The 25,705-nt window shown below is 36.0% G+C and overlaps 1 pseudogene; it reads right to left on the reverse strand.

Moving 5' to 3' along the window:
• Positions 1–18,248: 18,248 nt before the first annotated feature.
• Positions 18,249–22,419, reverse strand: LOC140508939 (RNA-binding protein EWS-like; annotated as a pseudogene).
• Positions 22,420–25,705: the final 3,286 nt, after the last annotated feature.

Consider the following 25,705-nt stretch of genomic DNA (forward strand, 5'->3'; position numbering starts at 1 on the left):
TCACTTGTTAATCCATCTGGCCCTGGAGATTTTTTCCTAAGGAATTTATTAATGGCTTGCATAATTTCTTTTTCTGAGATGGTGTTGTTTAAGTATTCAACTTCCTCTTCTGTTAATCTGGGCAATTTATATTTTTTTAAAATAGTTATCCATCTCACTTAGATTGTTGAAATTATGGGCATAAAATTGAGCAAAGTAATTTTTAATTATTGTTTTAATTTCCTCTTCCCTGGAGGTGTGTTCACCCCTTTCATTTTGGATACTGATAATTTGGTTTTCTTCTTTTTTTTAATCAAATTGATCAATGGTTTATCAATTTTATTGGATTTTTCATAAAACCAACTCAATTTTATTTATCAGTTCAATAGTTTTCTTAATTTCATTTTATTAATCTCTCCTTTGGTTTTCAGTATTTCTGATTTGGTATTTACTTGGGGATTATCAATTTGTTCTTTTTCTATATTTTTTCAGCTGCATGCCCAATTTATTGATCTCCTCTTTTTCTATTTTATTCATGTAGGCATTTAAAGATATAAAGCTTCCCATAAGAACTGCTTTTATAGTATATCATAAGATTTGGTAGATTGTCTCATTATTGTCATTCTCTTGAATGAAGTTGTTGATTGTTTCTATGATTTGTTGTTTAACACACTTCTTCTTTAAGATTAAATTATTTAGTTTCCAATTAATTTTTGTTCTATCTTTCCATGGCCTCTTATTACACAAAATTTTTATTGCATCATGATCTGAGAAGGATGTATAGACTATCTCTGCCTTTCTGCACTGGATTATGAGGTTTTTATGCCTTAGTACATGGTCAGTTTTTGTATATGTGCCATGTAGCCCTGAGAAAAAGTTATATCCCTTTCTATTTCCATTCAATTTTCTCCAGAGATCTATCATATCATATTTACATTATACAGTTTTATTTACTTCCTTAACTTCTTTCTTGTTTACTTTGAGGTTAGATTTATCAAATTCAAAAAGGGGGAGACTGAGGTCTCCCAGCAGTATAGTATTGCTGCCTCTTTCTTCCTATAACTTCCTTAATTTCTCCTCTAAGAATATGGATGCTATACCACTTGGAGCATATATGTTCAGTAATGATATTGCTTTGTAGTCTATGGTGTCTTTTAGCAGGATATAGTTTCCTTCCTTTTCTCTTTTGATTAGATCTATTTCTGCTTTGTCTGAGATTGGGATTGCTATTTCTGCTTTAATTACATCAGCTGAAGCACAATATATTCTGCTCCAACCTTTTACCTTTACCCTGTATGCATCCCCCTGTTTCATATGTGTTTGTTGTAAACAACATATTGTTGGATTATTGTTTTTAATTCATTCTGATATCCATCTCCATTTTATGAAAGAGTTCATCCCATTCACATTCATAATTATGACTACTATCTGTGTCTTTCCCTCTATCCTCTTTCCCCCTGTTTATGATTTTGGTTCTCTCTTCTCCCTTCCCCTCTAAAATAGAGTTTTAATTTTTGACCACTGCCTCCCTCAGTCTTCCCTCCCTTCTCTTAGCCCCCCTCCCTTTTACCCCCTTTCCCTTTACTACTTCTTCCCTCCCTTTTAGCCTCCTCTCCCTATTCTTTCCCCTTCCCCCTGCTGCTGCCTATAGAGCTAGTTAGATTTCTATACTTAGCTGGGTTTATTGTTCCCTCCTTGAACCAAATCAGATGAGAGTAAATCTCACACAATGCTCATCTCCCTCCCCTCTTTCCCTCTGTAATATATTTTTATGCCTTTTCCTGTGATGTAATTTACCTTTTTCTGCCTCCTCCTTTTCACATCTCCTGTTACAATCTCTTTGCACCTTAAATCATATTTGTATAATCACATCATTTACTTTATACTCACTCCCTCCATCTATGTTTATCCATTTTATATATAATAATAAATATACAATTCTCAAGACTAACAAGTATCATCTTTCCTAATAGAGATGTATCCAGTTTGCCCACATTGAATAACAAGTTTTTCCCTTCGTTTACCTTTTTATTCCTCTCTTGAGACATGTTTGAAGATCAAATTTTCTATTGTGCTCCAGCCTTTTCATCAGGAAAGAATGGAAATCCCTTATTTTATTGAATGTCCTTCTCCTTGCCTGAAATATTATGCTCAATTTTTATGATCCTTGGTTATAGTCCCAGCTCCTTTGCCTTACAAAATATCCTTTTCCAGTCCCTCTGATCTTTTAATATACAAGCTGCAATGTCCTGTTTGATTCTGACTGTAGCTCATTGATATTTGAATTGTTTCTTTCTGGCTGCCTGCAGTATTTTTTCCTTCACTTGATAGTTCTGGAATTTGGCAACAATATTTCTTGGTATTTTTAGTTTGGGATCTCTTTGCAGAGGGAAACAGTGGATTCTTTTGATGACTACTTTGTTCTCTGGATCTAGGACCTCTGGGCAGTTTCCCTTGATGATTTTTTGGAAAATATTGTCAAAGCTCTTTTCTTCATCATGGTTTTCTGGTAGACCAATAATTCTTAGATTTTATCTCCTGGAGCTATTTTCCATGTCAGTTGTTTTTTCCAATTAAATATTTTACATTTCCTTCTATCTTTTCATTCTTTAGATTCTGTTTGACTGATTCTTGATGTCTCACAGAATCATTAGCTTCTACTTGCCCAGTTCTAATTTTTATCAAATTGTTTTCTTCAGTTACCTTTTGCATCTCCTTTTCCATCTGCCTAATTGTTCTTTTTAAGGAGTTATTTTCTTCAGTTAGATTTTCTACTTCCTTTTACATCAGTCCAATTTTCCTTTTAAAGTCTTCTGTGATTTTTTTTCATGTTTTAAAATCATTGGCCAGTTTTCCATCTACTTCCCTAATTTGGATTTTAAAGTCCTTCTTGAGCTCTTTCAAGAGTGCTCTTTAGGCTTGAGACCAGTTCATATTCCCTTCTGAAGTTTCAAATGGGAGTACAGTTTCAGTGCTGACCTGTTTGGTATTTGTGTTTTGTTCCTTGGGCCCATAGAAAGATTCCACCATTCTTGTGCTTAGAACTTGAGGTTTTGTGTATTGTGGCCTCTGGTTCTTTCAGGTGGAAGCTAGAATGATGTAGCTTAGCTGGTGCTGAACTGAGTTACCCTGGAAATAGCTGCTTAAATGTTGGACAGTGGTGGTCTGGCCATAGAAGATCTCCCCTCCTGAGCACAAGCAGGCTCAGTGGTGGGTGACCTAGTGTTTCCTGAGTCAAACCTGGGGCCCTGGTGTTGACCATTGCAGGATCCATCCCTCTGGGGCTCCAGATCTCCTCCCCATTTGCTGAGGTGGGGCTGTCTGGGACAGCTCCAGTCCTGCCCTGGTCTCCTCAGCCACAGCAAGAAGGACACCCCCCCCCCCTTTACAATTTTCCTAACCTCACGGGCTAAGAAACTGTTTGCTCCTTTGTCTGATTCCACTGTTCCTGGATTTTTCCTGGGGAAACATCCTATGGGTTTTTCAAGGTCAACAAGGGGAGGAGTAGAGCATTTGCCTGTCACTCCATCATCTTGGCTCCTGGAAGTTCAAGTAGGTGACTTACAGACATTTAATCTGCAGACTGATAGTCTCAGGAGCAGCTGCTGCATTTACCTGGGGTTCTGTAATTCTGTCTTTTGCTCAGTTCCATTGAACTTCTGTCCTGGGCTGATATGTTTGAGATTCTGCAGTGCTGCTGTTGCTTCTGACTGCCAGGGGCTTTCTGTGTGGCTTTGCTATGGTGGGGTCTGTGTTGGTTCCACCTGTGTGCTGTGCTCTGTGGGCTCCTCCAACTCTGTGTAACAGATCCTTCCTATTGACCCTCCAGTCTGTCCTGGGTTGGAAATCTGCCACAGTCTGTCTCCTATTGGATTCTACCACTCTAAAATTTGATGAGATTCTCTTTCTAGGTTCTCTTTTTAGAAGGAGTTTGTCTTAGAGCTTAGATGAGTAATTGCTCTTGCTCTACCATCTTGGCTCCACCCCTTCTTTCTTTAAAAGAAACCCCTTGAATAAGCTTTTTTAATGCTCCAAAATTCTAATGTCCTCCCTCCAAAACTACATTGTGTTTATATTTTTGTACACATTTGTATCTCGTATACACATGAACATGTATATTGTATGTAATATATATACACATACACCAATGATACATGTACACATACACCAATGATACATGTACACATACACCAATGATACATGTACACATACACCAATGATACATGTACACATACACCAATGATACATGTACACATACACCAATGATACATGTACACATACACCAATGATACATGTACACATACACACACATATATGTAGTAGTTGCCTCTCCCATTAGAATGTAAGTTAATTTCAAGCAGGGATTATTTAATCCTTTGTATTTGTATCTCCTATGCCTAGCATAGTATCTGTAGCTCAATGGGAGCTTGATATATACTTGTTAATTGATTGGTTGGTTCAGATTTTCCTGATCTAGTTTCATTTCTCATCTTGATCCTCATGGTAATTCTTTCTTCCTCAAAAGCACATAAGAGACTAGTGCAATGGGACACTAGTGTAAAGGCTCCATTGTTCTTGTTGATATGAAATTCATTAAACTTCTCTATATGCATCCTTTCTGTTATATCTTGTCTTTCCATTTTCATCCTCAAATCCTCTCAGGATGACTTTTCTTAGTCTTCTTTAAAATTATTTATCAGACAACACTCCTTATAATAATATGTCATGTTTCTTCAAGAGAATTCAGTAGAGCGAAAAGAACAGGTATATTTCCTCTGGAAAATTACAAAGCTTTTTTAATGACCCTAACTTTCTCATGTATAAGCCCATAGTTTTAGTACCCACTTTCTACTTGATGGAATACTTTCTGGAAAACTAAAGAGATATCAAATAGAGGACAATGGAAAGGTAAATGGTGGGAGTGAGAAGCCGCAATATATAGTCAATGAGAAAATTCACAGAACAGTAGTAAAAGATGTTATTGAGGGAATGCATGGTAGCAAGAAAGATGGCCTGGTAATGTGGAGAGATAAAGAAATGGCAGGTAAAGATGCAGAGCACTCTGTATTGGTGCCCTCATAATGCCTCTAGAATGTTTGATAAATTTATGGGAAGACATCGACAAGAGATATACAGAATAGTTGAACATTGGAAGGAAGACTCTGATTAATGAGCTCATAGATCCATTTAAGAAGTTGTCATATGATGCTCATTAGGTCAAGAACATGGGAGTGGAATGAACTTAATGATGAATATTAATAACTTAATAACTGGCATTATTTTCATTTTTAAGTGATAATGTACTAGTGTAAAATTGCAAAGCTTTTATAACATCAAAAGAATTAAAATTTGAAATATCTTTAAAGATAACTGAAGGTAATTCCATTCACTAAAACATTATTCTGAAATTTTTATATTTAACAAAATAAACTTGATACATCAGTCTGATATGAGGTAACTGACAGAATTTATTAAGTGAACATTTTTACCTTCACAAATTGCAACCAAAATCATAATCATACTCATTCTTCATCCTTAGTGCATTATCTCCCTATAGGTTAGATTCATTTTCATAATTGAATAGCAGTCCCTCTAGGCTGTGATCAGATCTAATTCATGATTTCTACACCTAGCTCTATAAAATTCAAAGAATCTTTAGAAATTATAATAAAAACATAAAGTAGGAAAAGCAGCACCTACAATTTCTATGTAAAAAATTGTAGATAGTATTTTAAAAATAGGTAACCTCCCCACACTCATACACAAAGAAAAAAATGTAAACATATTAGACTAAAAATGTAACAAATTCATTGGCCTTGGGAGTATATTCATTTGAATCTTACAAGCTGAAAAATGAAAGAAAACTTCCCTTGATACGGTTCTTGGCCCTTTCCAATCATGCCTCAGAACAACACCTGCTGAGTATGACTTGTTAAGCTCTAGTAGCTTATTGTACAATCCAAAATGGTAACTGGCATTTAGCAACTGCCAAAGAACCTTAAGTTCCAATAGATTTCATTATCTCTGAGTGATATGAATCCAATGAGTCCATACAATCACAGAATAGGTCTGAATATCAATAAAACAAGAAACGTTTGCAAAATGAGTCACCAGTGACATACTTCATTTTACATGTCCCCAGAGTTGAAGGTACATTAATTTTTGATCAGTCAAGTTATGATTCAAATCATTTGAAGGGGCTTATGTTTTTTTTTTGTTTGGGGGTTTATTTTTTATTTATATTCCACTGTAGTAAGTAAGCAGACCCTATCTGTAGCACAAAGTTCCTTTTTTTTAAATTTTTCATTTTTAACACAGTTCATATCACATGAAACAATTCCAACTTTTGGTCAGGTGATACTTCTTTTAAAGCATTTACAATATAGATCACAAATGATTTTTCCTTTTAACATTAACCAGCTGAGACACAAATAATGACTACGTATGCTAAGACCTTGACCTAATTGTCTCACACTGTTCTTAAGAATTAAAGAATCCTAACCTGGGGCTTATGTTTTAAAGGAATCTTACTATTAACTTTTTTCTTTGGTAAAAAGAATAACCATGCCACTATTTTGCCTTATGAATACATTTTTGTTTTCTTATATCCGCATACTTAGTTTGAAGTATATTCATAACTATATGGGAGGAGCAGAATATTTTTTAAAAATATAACAGTAAGCTTCAATAATCACAATTTTAACTTTTTGTAACTTAATCAATAAAAAACAAAGAAATTAAAAATAAAAATTGTATTTTTCATTTTATTATCCTGTCCTTCTGACCACATACCTAGTCTTAAAAGTAATTAAGGAGAATCTAAGGAAAATCAGGCAATGGACTGAACAAGACTCATGGATTAGGTTTAGTTATAATTTTCTTATAGTCCTTCTCTTAATTTAAATCACTAACTTTGGTGGACATTCATTTTCTCTTTTATAAAATGAGGAGAACTGACCAGACAATGTCTAAAATCTTTGTCCACTCTAAAAATTATTTTATTTTAGGATTCTTTTCTTCTGTACTTTGCATGGAATACTGTGTTTGTAGAACATAAGTATCTGCCTTTGTTCACTTAATCTTGTGTCTAAGTAGAAACAATAGGAACCAAATATATAATCATCATATTTTAGAATTAGGCCTAGACAACCTTATCTATGGTATAATGGAGCATGGAACACAGAGTTAGAAAGATTTTTCACCCAGAATGAAACACAATACTTCAGATGTAATTTTACTAGAACAAAGAAAAACTATTATCTCCCTTGTTCTAAAATTAGTAATTTTCTTAATGGAACCTAAATTGCATTAGCCCTTGAGGACACAATTTGGACTGCCATTATAGTCCTGGTCAACTCAAACCCTCAGAAATAGCATGTCAAAGTATTTTCTAACTTTAAATCATGTACATAAGCCTAAGTTATCAGTAGCAATCGAGGTGATGTTGATGATGATACTACAATGCATCGATGATTGTATTCTCTCATGATTATGGGTACTTTTGCCAATGGTACAAAACATATCCCACCGGTGCTATGATTTCCAATTCAATTCGTGTACTCGCATACACCTTGCACAAAAGTGTTGCTCAACATACTAGGGTTCTTTCTATATATTTCTTGACAGTATATGGGTATAAATGAAGTATGTGGGCTATCTGTTGGCTCTTCCTTTCCTCTCATTACATATTTGGCTCATTTCGTTTTACAGTCATTGATTGTTGTAAAAAAATTCTCTGTAAAAAATATCCTTAGTAACATACCTTTTTTTGCATACTATAAGAGACAAGAGATTTCCATTGCTCTCTGGGTGACCTACAAGTTTAATTCTTTAGACACATTAATATTCACTGTTTTACCTTACCATCCTAGCATCACCAAAGGAACATTAGTATTTAAGAAATGCTTCTCAGTTTCAGGGAGAAACTTGAAGTCATCAAAAGCATTGTACAATTTTTCAGAAGAACTCAAGCTTTACTCTCCTGCTGTCATTACATTTTGAACTCATTTCATTTGTCTTCGGCAGCATCTTATAAATGTATCTATCTTTATGTATGTATATATGTATGGGTGTATGTGTGTGCATGTTGTCCAAAAATCTTAATGTAGTTTTAAGCTTTACACGTTAACAGTATGTCTATATATGTGTACATATATTCATGCATGAACACATACTTGCACTAATGGACCAGTTTTACAACTGTCCATCCAATCATATGGCATGATTCAAACAGTAGATGTTCTTCATCCATCTGTTTTTTCTCATATGAATGGTTAAGCTACCCTTTCTTCAGTGATTTGGCATCTGTATCAGTAATCCCCCCAACATACACAAGGTTCTTTGATCTTCTTCTCTAAAAGGAAAGGCAACTTTTGAGAGGTTAACAATCACTTTAATCCAGCACATGTATCATTCAGTTAGTTCGAGGGATAAAGTCAGCACCCTGAACTACAGAGAAAATGCAGAGAAATCAAAGATCAAGACTTGGCTTCCTATGTCTGACCATAATCAGTCCATACATCACAATTCTACAGACAGGTCCAGCTGTCTGACCATAGTTACCAGAGAGGGAAGCACCAACATTTGGGTTTTTCAAGCCAGGGGCTGCTTAGCAGCTTCCCAGAATCTTCGTCTGGCAACACAAACACTTCCGGTCAGTAAGCCCCCAAAATTGAACCTCACCCTCAGAGTATATACTTTTCAAAGTCAAAGGGCATGACCCTTTGACCTAGTGCCTCAATAGAAATAAACAAAAGGTTCTTGGGATCCTCCTACAAAACAACTCCCCTAATCAAGCTTCCCTCCGTGGGCAGACCCAACAATGTGTGAGAAAGATCCTCCTTAACAGCATTATTCAGAGGCATTATACTTCTTGGTATAAACAAAAATAGCAAAAATGTCCTACTTTGCTTGATCTCACAGTATCTAGTACAGCATATGCACAGTGTTCTAGACAATGTTATCCACAGATAAAAGCATCTACTAAACTTCAGCTAGAGCAGCTAGGCGATACAGTGGATAGAGTGCTAGGTCTGGACTCAGGGAGACTCATTTTCACTTACTAGCTGTGTGACCCTGGACAAATCAATTAAAAGCTTGTCTCAGTTTTCTCATCTGTAAAATGAGCTGGAGGAGGAAGGGACAAACCACTCCAGTATCTTAGCCAAGAAAACCCCAAAGGGGGTCATAAATTCAACACAACTGAAAACAACTGAATAACACAAAACCTCAACATCCTCTATTTGTGCTCTGTTCTGAGTACTGTTCATTGACAGTTGCAGAGTTGTAGCAAATGCACCTGCTTCATATCTCATTTGATATTAATAGAGGGTCATTTTATAATGACTTCTTTTTCTTTATACTTTCAAATATTCTAGCCTTCCTTTATGCAGAAAGAATATGGCTACTCATCATCTTTGTGTGTGTGTGTGTGTGTGTGTGTGTGTGTGTGTGTGATTTCCACTTCCTTATTGTAACATATTAAGTACTATAATGTTAGAGACCTGGTGCAGTAGCCTCACTAATGGAGGAAAGAATATGGTATAGAAATATTGATATATATATATGTATATATTTTTTTCTATTTTTTTTTCTGTTGGAGTTTATCTTTCAAATTTCATTCTTAAATGCTCTCTGGATGGTCTCACTTAGTTTGATCTCAGCAGCTTTTGCATAAACTTGATTTTCACTCATCACATCTCTTAGTTTTTAGCACCATATTCTATAAAAAATTTATATGAGTTCATATTCTTAGGTAATATCAACCTTACCTACCGCATCTCTTTATTTAGCAAGGAGATCAGTTTTGTGAATATGGTATTTTTCTAGGCTCTTTTAGTCTCCTTTTTGTACTAACTGATTTACATTAGTTTAGTGGAAATGCTAATAGTCTGTGACAATGTCTGTTCATAGGATCATAGATTCAGAATTGGAAAGGACCTTAGGAGTCATGTAGTCCAAATCCCTCATTTTGAAGGTGAGAAAGCTGAGGCCCAGATAGACTGTAACCTGCCCAAAGTCACACAGGTTTTAAGTGCCTCAAATAGGATTTGAACCTCTGAATCAGAGAATGAGGCAGAAATATCCTGGGAAGAACTTAATGAAACCTTGAAAATCAAATTAAATTGTATGTAATATTATATGTGTCATAATGAATATTATATATGTGTATATGTATATATACACATTTAAGTTAAGAGAGCTAGAATACACACATGCATATCATACTTGGTGACTTCCTTGTTAATGTGGACATAGGAGCGAATAGTAAGAAATATATATATACTTCAGAAGTAAAAAAATAAAACTGTTAAAAGTTTGCACACTATTCACAACTATATATCATGAATGCATCCCCCCCCCAAAAAAGTTGACACTAAATAATGCAAGAAAAATAACACAAAATTAATTATACATGAACATGATGTTATCAATCTGAATTTTAGTAATTGTTTATATACACTCAGACCATCAAGTTATTGAGATAAAGACCAAAAGGGATACTAAAATGGAAAGAAATAATAAAAATGAAGAGATATACATGTGCAGCTAAAACAATTCCATTTTAAACTATTTTATTAAAGCTCCAAATGGAAAATAGGTAAAAGGATATGATGGAAAGAACACTGTTTCCCTAGAAAACCACTTACACCCCATTGATGTGACCAAAATAACAGTGTTTGTTGAAATGATTCATAAATACTTATTTTCCGCTGTTTCTTAGAAAGCATGTACTATAAGAACAAACATCCATTTTCAGTCCTGGATAAGCCTAACATTTGATCTATTGGGGAAAATAAGAGTCAAAACTAGCAAAAGACCTTATTTCAGATTTCCATTAGTAGACTTTTGCTTCAGTTCTTAAACAATGTGTCTCTGTCAACCTCAAGAACACCTAACTTTTTACTAGTTTCAATGGTACCTCTCCCATAGTGAACTGTCTATTCTAGTTGCTTGCTATTAGATAGTACTTTCAGGGATATGAAGTGATTCTCTCACAACAAATCGTTGACATACGTCATCAAATATTATTTTCACCATTTGAGAAATAAGACTGAGATTCACTGACTTTCCCACTTTTAGCCATTTAGTATCAAAGAAGATTCAAACCCATATCTTCAGATTACAAGTACTCTTTCCAATTTATAACATTGTTCCTGAAGGATTGATGCTTCTTGAAGTTACTATGTTCTCAGGAAAAGAAACACTAAAAAATTCTTTTGTGGTCCCTGTTGTAAATTCTTTAAAAAGAAATATTACCTGACCAAAAGTTGGAATTGTTTTATCTATTATAAATTGCGTTAAATAATGAAAAATTAAAAATTAAAAAAAGAAAACAAACATTAAAAATGAGCGTAAATAATTCAAAGTGTAATTTTCAAAATGCAGTTGTATTCTTCCTCTTTATTTTATCTAAAACTTGTTTAAGATATTTTATTGCCAGGCCTAGAGGCCTGAGGGCTACCGGAGTCTTACCTTACCTGTCCCAGGTCTTCGGTTGGCCAAACCGGATAAACGTATGAGAGAAGAGACTTTCTGGAGTTGAACAAGGGTTAGGCTTTATTCAGGGTCTCGGTTACAAGTGCAGGGGAAATTCTTCCTTAGGAGGGAGCGAGGAATCTCCCAAGGAGGCAAAGATCTTATAATAAGAGATTGGAAGTAGAAGTGCAAGTGGGGAGAGAGGGGGAGGGGAGAGTGAAGAGAGGGAAAGGGAGGAGAGGCCTTCTGTCTGTCAGGGCCCCTCCGCGCTAAGAGAGCCTTCAGGCTTTCCTGATCCTAATTAAGCTCTCCGGCCGCATAGTTTGCACCTGAATACCGTGCCTGTTAGATAACAATAGGTGTGCCCAGATCCGGGACAGTCTCGAGGGCGGGATGCTCCTCCCATCACGTTTCTCACGGGAAGGGGCAGAAATACACGAGATTGCTCGGTCTCACTCCTCGATTCCCTGCTGTTTTCTGGGGGGCCTCATGAGAACTCTAAGATTTAGAAGTTCCCACCTTTACCCGCCCGAGACTGTCCACATGGAATTGAGCTTCCACCCCCAACATCTTATCATTCACAAGTCAATTTCAAATAGATCCTGGTGCCCTCACAGAAAAATAATAATTCCTTCATGCTATATTTAACTGACTTTTCTTATATACATTAGAATTTGTCCTCAATAAAGCAATGCTACATAGTTACATTGAGAAGTGATGTGCTAGCTGAACTCAGAATCAGGTGAATATTGGATTTAAATCCTGTCTTTGACATGAAATTTGTTATCTTGAGCACATCCCTTAGCTTCTTTAGGCTTTGGTCCTCATCTCTAAAATAGAGATGTTAAGAGAGCTAGAATTTAACTCACTAATTTGTTTTTAGGAAGAAACAATATGATGTTATAAAAGTGTTATATAAATCAGAAGCTGCACATAGCCCATAACCCAAGTATGGAGAAAGCCAAATTAAAATATAATTGGGAAGAAATAAAAACCTAAAAATATGATAAAACATGCATAATAATACATTTTAAAACTGTCAACATGTGGTTGATAGGGATCCTTATGTACTGAATAGTGCCCCCCCCCATTTCTATTTGACTTTTCTACCACTGATGCAAATGGTAACTACTATTAAACCTGAGGTATGTCTTCCCAACACCTAAGCTAACCTGACTTTTGGCTGGATTCCTCTGAAACCTGAAATAAATTATTTTTAGTCTCTAGGGTATAATTAGCATACTAATATTATTGTAATATACAATATTATAATGCAGTATCATTCATGAGTTCTTAACCTAAAGTCTGTAAACCTGATTTAAAATAAACAAATAAATATTTTGATAAGTTTAATTCAATATAATTGCTTTTCTTTGTAATCTTTTGTGTTTTATGTTATGAAAAGCATTGCCACAGGCTTTACCAAACCACTGAGTTTAAGACATGACTGTGATGAATTGCTTATACATCCAGTTCAAGAGAAAGTGTTTTGTATATGTATACAGAAGTGTAAGATAATGTCTAAATGTGTTTGTGTGCTTATGTAACACTTTAGTCAGGTTTTCATATTTTAGTTGATCCAGGTTTCCACCAGAAATCTAGAATGATGTCTCTTCTAGACAAGTGAGTACTCTTGACATGACCTCCCTTTATATGCAAGTAGTCTGGATTAGATAAAGCATTTATTAAGCACTCACTCTTTGTCAGGCACTGCACTAAGTGTAAGTACACTGAGTATAATGAGTCAAATGGAAACTTTATTAAAATAAATTATAAAGGTATTATTACTTTTATCTAACAATGGCTTCTCGTAAATGATAAAGAGTGCTGAAGTGTAACCTTGCCTAAATCACGTAATCTCTCTTCTTTCCTCATCCATAAATGGAAATAATACTTGTATAATATAATTCAATTAAGCCATTATAAAATATTTTTTCTTGGATAAAACATATTTAATCTTTATTTGAAACTGATTTATAGTGATGAAGTCTTCTATACCTCAGAAGGCTATTTTGAAGAAAACACTTTGTAAACTTTAAAATGCTGTATAAATGTGTGGCTGGCACTCACAGCCCTTTTCTGTCACTAACCATTGTCCCTACTAAAGTGGAAGTACTCCACCCACACTGGAGTGAGAGCATTTTTTTCTTTGTTTTATCAGTTGCCATAGTCAAGTGCTTCCTTGGTTTCCATGAAGTATAATAATCCCTAAAAGAAGACCCATTGCATATTGTGTGATTTATCAATAAGGACCTTATGAGTGATTGTGAAAAGGAATCATACAGAAGGTGTAGACAAGTTACCCACATCACTGAGATCATAGATGTTTTGAAGAAATGAACTTTAATATTTCTTTTTCTCTTGCCCTCACTTTTCCTTTTCCTTGTATTCTTCCTCTTCCTGCTCATTTTCCTCTTCTTCTTCCTCTTCCTTCTCCTCCTCTTGATACCATTACTTCTACTGGATTCACTCTGACTTTCATTCTTTATGTGACCTTAGAGCCTAAAGATTAGCAGTGTAAGGCCTCAATTGCCCAAATTGAAAATATGATGGTACATCTTACCTGCTAAAATCAGGTAACTTGATGTCCCTTCTGGTTCCAGTATCATGAGTTGTATGAAAATAACATTCCCTGAAAAATAAGACAAATTCTGTCTCTGCCATTTCTTGTAAAAGTGTATCTCTATTTTTGAGCAAAGTCATGGCATGTAAGCTAGAAGAAGCCTGTATAATCAGAACTCAGAGTTAACAAAAGGTAATTGAAGGATCAGAGTAACTGTATTGTGTTCAGCAAAATTATAACCATCATTGGTCTCCAGAAATAAGCAAATCTTTTGAATTCAACCATTAGAAAATAACAAATTAGTACAAATATATTTTTTATAATTTCCAAGACCATTAACGGTAAATTTTACGATAGCAAGTTAATTCAAACTGAAGGCAGCAAGTGGTAAGTGTATCTCACAACTGGAGCATTCCTTTTGTCTCCTATAGTCTTCTACTTATTATATTTTTATTATGTTTTATTCTAAAGATGCTTCCACAGCATCAGAAATAATTTACCCCTAGCCATGTTTTAAATCAGTGATTTCCATCAATACCTGCTTGCTTCAGCATGATTATATTATTTCTGATACAGGAGTTTCACTATGAATGAGTTAAGAGATGTTTAATGCAGTTCATGTTCTTGTCGCACTACAAAGAAAATGTATCCTTGAAACCAAATTAATTTAGGAAATGAGACATTCCAAAGCACCCTTGCAATCAACTGCAGGGTGACATATCGTACTTCTCTTGATGAATGCATCGAGCTGACTTTATGTTCCAAATCCAAAGCCTTGTAGAACATTCCAAAAGGAACCCTGGTTTCCACACAAAGTGTCTGAGTTGCACCATTGGGAGACAATCTTGCTGAGTGTCAGATCTGCAATGTAATGACATGTCAATTTGATTCCCTTTGTTGGAGAGGCCAAAGCCTATCCTCAGGCCTGAATTCTTCTGTACTTTAGCTTGTCTTTTGTTTGGATGGCACTTCTCTCAACATTCCTTGACAATGAGTGATGCTCTAAAACCCTGATCTTTCACACCCTGTGGGTGACCTATAACTTTCCATGCATGCCCTTTGACCTGGACCCTGACAGTCTGATTGATTGTCCAGTGTTATGATTTATGAGTACCTCCTCAGAATAATTAACAGACAACAGGTGGCAGCATAATAATTTTGATTACCCAGCGGTTCATGAAACTACGACAAAGGTGAATTCATATTCTGAATGAGAGAGAGACAACAATTAGAACTGAAACAAAGCAATGCTTTTATGCCATAGTGTTCAGGCTTTTGTCCAGCGCACAGAAGACTTATTTAGGCCGCCAGCATTCCAATGTGGACACTGGGAAGAAATAAGGAACTTCTCCCTGATGTGAATCAGAAGATAATTTTCATCATAATATTGGTCAGCCTATCTTTTTTTTTCTTTCTTTGCCAAAGTCTTGATTAATTAGGTGTGGTCAACTCTGTCAATAAGATCAACTTTTAAAACTTCATTTTTTGACAATGGCCATTCACATAGCAAAGATTATAGAAAGAAATCATCTTACTTAATTTGACAAATCATCCAAGTGCTTACTTTTGCTTACATGGCATTCTAGAGGAGAAATCAACCAAAATTTTTTTTAGAATCTCCTTTGCCTTCCTAAGGAAAAGAAAAGCAAAAAAACACTCCACACACTAAACTTCTTTTTGACAAATAACAAATATAATAAAATAATCTACAGTCTTAAAAGAAAAAAGTATTTACAAATCCATCTTCTAACATATTATAAAAATTACAGTTAATAAATACTTTTTTGTAAATACGTTTATTTACTCTTGCTCTTATTTTCAAATACCTCCCAATCTCCTATATATACCAAATTATGTTTATGCAAAAAAGGGGGCAGCTTTCTTCTATAGGTCATATAGGTATATATTACATTATATCAGCATACTACATAGGTTATATTAGGTTATATAGACATCCTTACTTTCCAAAGAATAAATTTTTATTTCCAGGTGACAGTACTAGGATGGTAAAGTCCATCCCCTTTGAAAAAGAGTGATGTTTAAAAAGTGCAAGTCAGGTAAATTTTTTCCACCATCACTTGCCATTTAATCTCTGCCTAAAATTGAACTTAAGTGTTACTAATGAAATTGAAGTACACAGTCCTCTGAATATGTAACAGTCCTTCTTTCACACCCAAATGTAAGGTAGTTGAAAACCTTTCATGCATATGCAATGAATTTTGGTACTGCTCCACAATAGTGATATTACAGGCTTATCATTTTAATTGACTTTTTGACTTCTAAAAATATTCCTACAATCCTACCTTACATTATAGTTTAATAACAGCTTAACACACATCCATGAAATATTCATTCCTGTTACATTCGAATTTTAAAATATCTGATGAAGAGCCTGGTTAATAGATAAAGCAGAATCCTTGGAATATTAAAAGCACTTGGGTCTGTGCATGATCCTGAACTAGAAAGTAAAGTAATTATTACACTGTAGATCACAGATTTTATTTTTTTAATGCATATAACTGCCCCTTCAACAAAACACTATGAAAATGAAAGGCACTTTTGCCAGTTGTCATCAAGCCTTTTACATGCATGCTACCTGCAGATGGAACCACTGGTATCCAGGCTGCTTTTGCAATGTGTGCCTCACAACTGCGATGCTGAGGCAGGTGTCACAAAGCTCCATGCTTTGAAAGGTATTTCAATGAAGAAATAAGCCATTTGCTGCATTTATGGGTTTCTGTAAACTCAGTGTCCCTGAAACTAAGGTTTTGGCTAGCTCTCCTTTCTTTGACCCTGATCCACCCCTCTGTTGTGAGTACCACTGAGTAACCAGCTTACCTTTAGAATGTGATACATACGTGAATCATGATGTGATTTTAGTATTTTGTTTCCCATCAATTTTTAAATTAATTATCTGGAAGCAAGCAGCGGTTAATTTTGGCCATAGACTTTTTGATTAGAAGCTCTGACCCCTTTTGCCTTTTTGGCATCATCTATACAATACCAATGACACGCAGGATGACCCTTGACACCTGATTCCACAAGAAGTAACTCCCGGACAGATCTTTCATATTCAGCAGTCCTTTTGTCACAACAGGACATACACTTGGCCACTTCCCTCCCGTAAGAACAACCATCTCAAGTCGATTAAGCCAACCAGGCTTGATTCCTCCTATGCCACATTCTAGCCCCTAAACTTATTTCCAGTAAAAATGTCCAGCCTCCCATTTGAGCCGATAGTTCTGTTTTACAAACTTTACACTATAGCATCGTCCCATATGTTTGTGCTGCACACAAGGAGGTTTCTTTAGAAAGCGCTGATGCTAATTATAAATTTAATTTGCATTTTAATTAGAACGGTAGCAAATTAAAAGCGTGGCAGCTGGAGAATTTTGAACGCTTTGCAGAGATTTGGTGTCAGTATCTCCCTGCTTCTGACTTCACTGTCTTTTCATTTTTTTCCCTCACTATCTTTCATTCACACAAACATATTGGCATTTTTTCTCCCCTCATTTGTTTTTTTTTTTTTGGTCTTTTTAAAAAATTTCACTGCCCTTCCCACCTCCAAGGATCAAGTTATAAATTATTTCTTTTTTTGTGCTGAGAAACAGTATACTCTTGTCTTCTGCCAGTACTTGGTGTACCGTGGCGATAGAGCAGCTTTTAAGTGGGCTTTTGTGGGCCCCTTTAGTATTGTCCTATTTACTTATTCATATCTGCCATTTAGTTACAGGTAAGAATGCAATATATTTTTTTTCCATTTGAATAATTTGGAATATTGAACTTTTGGCCTTTATTTACTCCAAACTTTAGCCTGGACAAATGCATCTTTAAAACACCTGAAAACTTTGTCCCAGGTCACTAGCACCTTAATAAAATATTCTACATGCATTCTGCTTCTCTCTCTATTGACTCAGAAATTGTAGTGTTCAGTGGTGTACCTTTGGGCAAAAGGCAAGAGCTGTCAGCCTGTGAGCCTGTGGGCGCCAACGTATTCCAGTCACTGTTTCTCAGAGCTGTCTTTCACTTGTGATACGAGCATGTCTGTTTTTAGCACTCACGTGAGCACATTTAGTCAGTTCTGTCGTTTTCCCTATGTTGTGTCTCCATGGTCATTTTCATTCCTTCTGTTCACTTCCCCCACAGTGTCCTTGCTCAATAATTTTCATTAATTGATTGACAGCTCTGATAGACCCAACTAACCTCGATCTCACTCTCATGTCTGTTTTTAAATCAGCACTTGTATGTCCAATGACCTTGTCGCCTCATCAGCGATCAGAAAATGAGCATGCAGATATGGTGGACGCTGATTAGTGGAATACGGAAGAGATCTCATTTCTGGCTTACATCCATAACAAGCAATGACAATGAAATCTGACCATTTTGCATTTTTGAAAGATTCTAAAAATAAAGAATATAAGCAATAAATAGACTTCATGGAAACTTCACTATCACTCACTAGAATCAGTACAAAAGAAAGATGTTCTCTCAAAGAGGATCATTCTAAATAGGGTGGAAGAATTAAGGTATATTATATAACACAGCAAACCCAAGATCTTTTCAATTGAATTAATTGATGTTGAAGACTATAATTAAAGATTTCAAATGCATAATATAAGTTTAGATGATATTTCATCTGAGAATTACATGAACTATGTATTTCTACAAAAATAATTTCTCCTACTTTTAAAAATGTGCTATCTTTTTTATCTAATAAATATTTCATTTCTTAAATACATTATCATTCAGATGGCAAATTAATAAACCTTGCTCTCATATTAGTATCTAATAAAAAGCACTTCCCAATTCATTTATATCCCAACCAATTTTATTACTGATTATAAGGAGCAAGAAGAGGAAAAGAGGAGAAGAAAAAGAAATGAATACTTTTAAGATTATTTCTTAAAAGATATCTTTCAGTCTGTTTGGGGATTTTCTAACTGCATTGGGGAGGAGTAGGGTTGAGTCTAGACTTGTGATTTCATAAGTCAGGTGCATTCCTGGTGTAGAAGCTCTCCCCAATGATTTAGATGATCAAACTCATTCAAAATGTATCATTTCAGCAAGTTCCCTAGGATGGTGAAAGAGATGAAATGATGTCTCCATGATCACACATCCTCTGTATGACAAAGGCAAGATAGGAACAGCGTTCTTAGGATGTTAGTTTTAGAGACAAATCATTTCTTAACTGTCATTCTTCTAACCAATTCATTTTATAAATAACTGAAACCCAGAGAAGTGTAGTGACTTGCCTCTGGTCACAAAGTCCACTTACTAGCCAGGATGGAGAAAAGGTGGAATTTCACCTGAACCCCTCTGTCTCAAAACTGGGTACTATTTCAACTATATTCCTGACTCCAGCAAGCATTCTATACATGGCATCATACTTCCTTTTAACTATAGTTTCACTTAAGCAAACGTTTTATTTTGAGCGATGTAAACTTTTAAAACTAGATTTTATTTATTGCAGGGGTTCTTCATTGGACCCCTTTGGCAGTTTGATAAATGCCTTCTCAGAATAATATTTCTTGCCTACATTCACCATTAAATGAAATGCTACATTTCAAGTTAAGATTTGCAAAAATAAAGGTGTATTATTTTCCTTGTCCAATTTCACGCAGTCCCTGAAATCTTTGTACAGAGAATTAAACATGAGAATACTCAGAGTTGTTTTGAGACTGAAATGAGATAATGGATTTAAAGCGCTTTGCAAGCATAAAAGCATTATATAAATGCCGTTTACTATTATCCAGCTATTATTATTTAAATGTCTATTAGACAAAAGCATTATTATATAATGTCTATTGTTATTTTTATTGATCATTGATATTAATCCAAAGTTGGTGATAACTGATCACTGAGTGATCCCTGAGCCTTTGACTGCAGACCTGCTGAGCTCAAGCAATGTGTGTGCTGCTAAATGTTTAACAATTTGAGTCTGTAGAAACTGTAAATTTAACATATGTTATTAGCACTTTCTTAAGATTTGAAAATCAACAAAACAATAAATTAAGCCCTGATTTTGTATGAATCGCCAATTTCTGAGGTATGCTTAGAACCAAGATTTTCTTTATGTTTATAAACATTTGGAATTTCATTTTCAAACAACATCAACGATCATAACCACAACACAATTATTAACATTGCTATAATTTCTGGGTCTCCACACAATGATATCTGAGCATTCTCATGACAGCGATTTTTCATTGTTTTAGTCTTTGTTAAGCAACCGTCTTAAAAGAAAGAAAAGAAACTCAGGGCACTATGATTCGACATGTTTTAATGTTTCTCCACAAATGATGAAAAACACTAAAGCACAGACAAAGGTCAATATTATAAATATGAAATTATAAATTTAAAACATTTTCTGGTTTAAATGCAGATCTATGGGGATTCTGACTCTGGCAGGGCCTGTCTCTGCATTCCTGATGATGGCTTGCCTTTATTTTCCTGTGTCCTCCAAGCCCTCCTTGTCTTTCTCCAATTTGCTCCATGGGAGGTCCAGGTAGACTTCCAAGCCTTCCTCTTCTTTTTCCACCAAAGCCTCCTGGATTAATCCCTCAGTCTCCCTGAGCCACCTCTGTCTCCACTTCAGACTCCTCTAAACACATCACCAGTCCCACCATGGTCCATGAGGCCACCAACCACCATCAGGAGGTGGAAGCAGTGCTAGAAGAAATTCCTCAGGCTTAGGGGTTTTGCATGAATTGCACTATATTCTTCAGGCAAAATTCCAGTTTCCAGAGCCTTAATTAGGACACTCACTGCCAATCCCCTGCTCTGTGCCAGACAATTCCTCTTCCTGAGGAGTTTCCTCAGGATTCTCTGAATCCTGTTGGTGTAAAACTGCCCCTGTCTCCTCTGCACCCCCTCCATTCTACCCATAGGACTTTCTGGACCCCTTAGCCCTTCAGGACCTCCATGGAAAGCAGGAGATATGCCTTCTGTCTTCTTGGGGAGGCTTGCCACCTCACATCCAGTTCATAGAAATTTCTTCGAAGCGAAAGACACTTTGTGTTTGCTACCTTGGAAGTCTCTCCTATCAACCTTTACAGCAAGTAGGCCATCATAGGATACCATGGCATCTCCTTTGGTTTTCCAGTTTCCTTTTCTGAGTAAATGTTTATCATCAACTGCCTAGTCATTTTGTTCATCTTGACAATCCCACACACTTTAAAAAAGTCTGCCAGTTCATCAATAGTTACATTTTCATTGAGTCCCTGCACATAAATTGAAATATTTTCTGAGTATTCATCTGGATCTACAGGTGGGCCTAAGACAAGGTCTGGTCCTTCTTTCATAGGTCTACCAGACTTGTTGAAGCCATCTCACTCTCCAGCACCCATATCACCATGTCTTCCTCCTCCTCCTCCCCATACATCTCTACTCATGCCTCCGCAAACAAATCTACCTCTTCCCCTGCTCCAGTTATCAGGGTCATTCATGCTCTGGTTTTCTCCAGATCCAAAAAAGCCACCAGAATCCTACCCATATACACCCATGCTGCTGAGATAGTCCTGGCAGAATGTACTCTGCTGCCCACAGCTGCTACTCTGTTTCTACATTGACCTAGAGCCTGTCTATAGGATCCAGTTGAGGGGATGGATAATTAGTGGTGGGGCTCCTGCCCTGCACTGGTGAACATAGTTACTCAACTTTCCATGACTGCTCTGCTGTAATTGGCCTTCCGCTGAGAGTAACTGCTCTGATCATAACTAGTCAGCTGGGTAGAAAAACACTCAGTTGGAGGATACAATGAAGGTGTGACAACTGGTTGTATGGGGCAGTCACCTGGCACCTGTAGGTAAATGTAGTTTCTCTTTCCATATTCTATGCTAGGTTTGGCTGGGTTTGGCTGGTTTGGCTGTCATGTGCTGTAAAATATGGAGGCTGACTAGTGTTAGGAGACTTGCTGCTATCCTGGGTACTTGTTGGCATAGTGGCTGCCCATAGATTGGATAAGTACTCAGTGCTTTATGCAGACTATGCTGTGTATGACTCCTAGGTGATTGTACCTATCGGTCCCTGTAGTATATCTTTTAACAGGCTGATTGTTAAACCTGAGACACAACTGGTGTATTAGAACCTGTTGTAAACTATCTGCAAGAGGTTGCAAATACAGTTTTCCCATATGTTGTGGTTGTCTGAGCCTAGATATAGCTAGGCTGCCCATAGATTCCATAACTTTATTGCCCCTATGCCTGGAAGATCTATGGATATCCTTAAGTTGGTCGGGATGCATAAATACTATAGCTTTGAAGGGCTGCACCTTGACTTTAGGTACTATAGTATGAAGATGTCATTTTCTCTCCCTCCTCTTACAATTAAAATTTAACAACGGGTTCTCACAAGCAAGTTAGAGCTGGATCCAATATACCTCTAAGAACACCTACTTTCATGTTATGGAATATATATTTCCTCTGTATTTGAACTCCAACAAACTATCTATTTTAAAGCCACAGAAATCTGAAGGAAAAAAAAGAACAAAAATCAATTTGGTTTGATTTAATGGAATTCCTGAAGAGGAAAGATTTGTATAAAAACACTCTCAATTTGTGCTCATAATGTTAAATAAAGGAGAGGCTCACTTGAGGAACACTGTGATGAAAAGAGAAGGGAAAAGAAGGGAAAGAATAAGCATTTATATTGTACCTACTATGTTCCAGGTATTGCACACTTTTTTGTGTACACTTTACAAATATTATCTCAATGATCCTCACAATACCCATACAAGGTAAGCAATACTGTTATCTTCATTTTACAGTTAAGAAAACAGGCACACCAAAGTTAAGTGATTCATTCTGGGTCACACAGCAAATAAGTAGCCAAGGCCAGATTTGAACTCAAGTCTTCTTGACTCCAGGCCCAGTGCTTTATTCACTTATTCACCTACCTGCCTATAGTTTTATGAAGCTGCTAAGGAAAATTTTGGAGTTCAAAGAGTGCTTACAGTCTGTCATAATTTCAAACAAAATGGATCTCACATTAAAGATGAAAAAGAAATGATTGAGAGTTTCCACAGTAGCAACATGTGTGTGTGTGTGTGTGTGTGTGTGTGTGTGTGTGTGTGTGTGTGTAAGAACTATTACACCTGTTGGAAGTGGTTTGCAAATATCACTATTCTACTCTACTGGAAACTGAGTTCATTTCAAAAACATGTATTATGTTTGACATAAACTTAAAAATACATTAAATAAATCAAATCATCCCAGAACAGCATGGATATGTACATAAGGTTGTCATTTTGGAAAAGTTAGTAAATATTAGACCTTCAAAGTCTAATTGTTAGAAATTATGGTATAAAATAAGCTATCTCGTACCTATTTAAATCATGGCATTGCTAGCCACTGGGGAAATGGAGACACCGTCTGTATACGTGATTTCATCAGTACAGAGAATTCCTATCATTCAAGCTCCACAATCAGAAATCATCAGCCCTAATTCATTGATTCAGAAAGTTCAGTTTCCTGGACTACTTGGATGTTACACGAATTTCCTAGGGTCATACAGCTAGTTATATGTCAGTGTCAAGACTTGAACAAACATCTTCCTCACATCAAGACCCTCTATCCACTGCTCTCACAAGCTAAAATACTAAACAAAAGTTCTAATTTTCATAACCTTATACAAGCCACTCTAAACAATCTAAGGCAAAACCACAATACTCTGGGGTTAAACTACACATGTAAACTATATGGATTTGTTATTACAGGTTTTCACTGGAATGTTGAAATGGACAACGAAGCTTCCGAAATGTCAAATTTTTTTCTTGCCATTTTGGAAGGGTTTAGTTTTTCTTCAAATAAGATTTTTTTTTTCTTTTTGCAGCTGTACAAAACACTTTCATTAACCCAGGAATGGATTATTTGGAGTGCTAATTAATTGATTCTTCAAAATGCCAATTGACACACTCCCAGGGAAAACCTGATCTAAGCAACTATGTTAATCAAGCTATTGTACGTATGGTTCTGTCTGAATATCAGACCATCTGAAATGAGGAGAACTTTGCCATTACGAGCCTGGACCTCTCATGGGCAGCTAATTAATATGAGCTGAATATGACAGTTGTACTTGTACGTTCACTGTACTGCCTGACAATAACTCTATAAAATTACATTTCAGGGAAAGAATGGAAACAGTGTTAAATACCATTATTTGCCTTCCTTTGATGTCTGAGAGTCATTATGAAAGCAATTACACCAGTTTCGCTGTCTGTATGTCTACGGGGTATTTATCTGTATCTGTCTGAGTCCTTCGCCAGGTGGAGAATATATGGTATATTAAAGACAAGGGAATTCAGCCTCAATTATCAGGATATGAACAGAGGAAGAAACAAAATCAGAGTTCTGCCTATAATCCTGCTAGAAAACAGTAATTTATTATTAAAGCCAGGCAATCTGGGAAAACTTGTAGACTTTTTATTTATTTAAATTTAAAAAAAATTCTCCAAGTTCACAGGGCTCATGATTCTAGGGTAGATTAATTAAAATCAATAGGGAAATGGGAAAACATTGAAATAAAAGGAAAACAACTCAGAGCAGTAACAAGGAAAAAATATTTTGCTTTTTAATGTGTTTATTCTCCCCTTCAGTCTAAGATTTGCTAGCAAGCTCAGAGAGTCCATTTTTTTCAGGTAAATTAGCAATGGCATGCGTCACACTTGGCATGTGACACCCAGAAAAATGTCTAGTTCTAACTTACTTCCTGGACTTCTTCTCCTAATAATGGATTTAATGAACAGTTCACATGCTTAGATGCTTATCTGTTGAAATTTATTTCTAAAAGTTAGATTCATTTTTAACTTCAAGGGAAACTCCTAATAAATAATCCAGATCAATTCAGTTCAACAAATATTATTTAAGTATTTTCTATTGGCCAAAGTATTGAGCTAAGTGCATTCCAAGGAGAGGGGATATTAAGACTCAAAGCAAGAATAAGTATAGTTTTCTGGGGTGGAGGGAAGGAGTGTGTGGGGGGAGAATTATAACAACAGAGTTTTCCTATTTATAATGTATCATGTCCAAACTTTTTTTTAAATCTGTATATTATACATACACAAAATCACCAATTTATCCTAACTGTTATCCATGGTTGAACTTTGGAACTCTCCTTGTTGAAAAGGACTAGAGAGGTCAAACTGTCAGGAGAGTCAGAAGCTTGGACCTAATGCCAAGAGCTTTGAGCTAGGTCTGCAGCACAGGGACATCTACAGCTGTTCTTGAACTCAGCCCCAGCCCAGGCCAGCAGTACAGAGCCTAGATCAGGGACTCAGAGTATATGTCCTAGAACACATCTTTGGCTCAGTTCCTCACTCAGGAAAGCAGATTCAGAGTGGCCTTCTATAGGACCCTGAATCACACACTCAAAACTCAGAGCTCCTACTTAGGCTAGGCTGTCTTGCCCAGAGCAGTTCACGAGAAAATTACCAAGCAAAAAAAAGATAGAGATTTTTTAAAGATTAAAGATACTATGAGGTCAGTAATGTTCAAGGCACAAATCCAAAACAGAACTCCAAAATACCTTTAAGAAAATCTCCCTCCAAAAAAATTCAGGTATCTCATGTCAAAAAGAAGGCATCTAGTAAAGGGATCAAGCAGAAATTGCTTCAGAATCATCGTACTACTTGAAAGTCCTAAGGTTTTATAGCTAATATTTTTTTTGCTTGTTCATTCATCTATCCATTCA

Source organism: Notamacropus eugenii, chromosome 1, assembly GCF_028372415.1.
Source record: "Notamacropus eugenii isolate mMacEug1 chromosome 1, mMacEug1.pri_v2, whole genome shotgun sequence".
NCBI lineage: Eukaryota > Metazoa > Chordata > Mammalia > Diprotodontia > Macropodidae > Notamacropus > Notamacropus eugenii.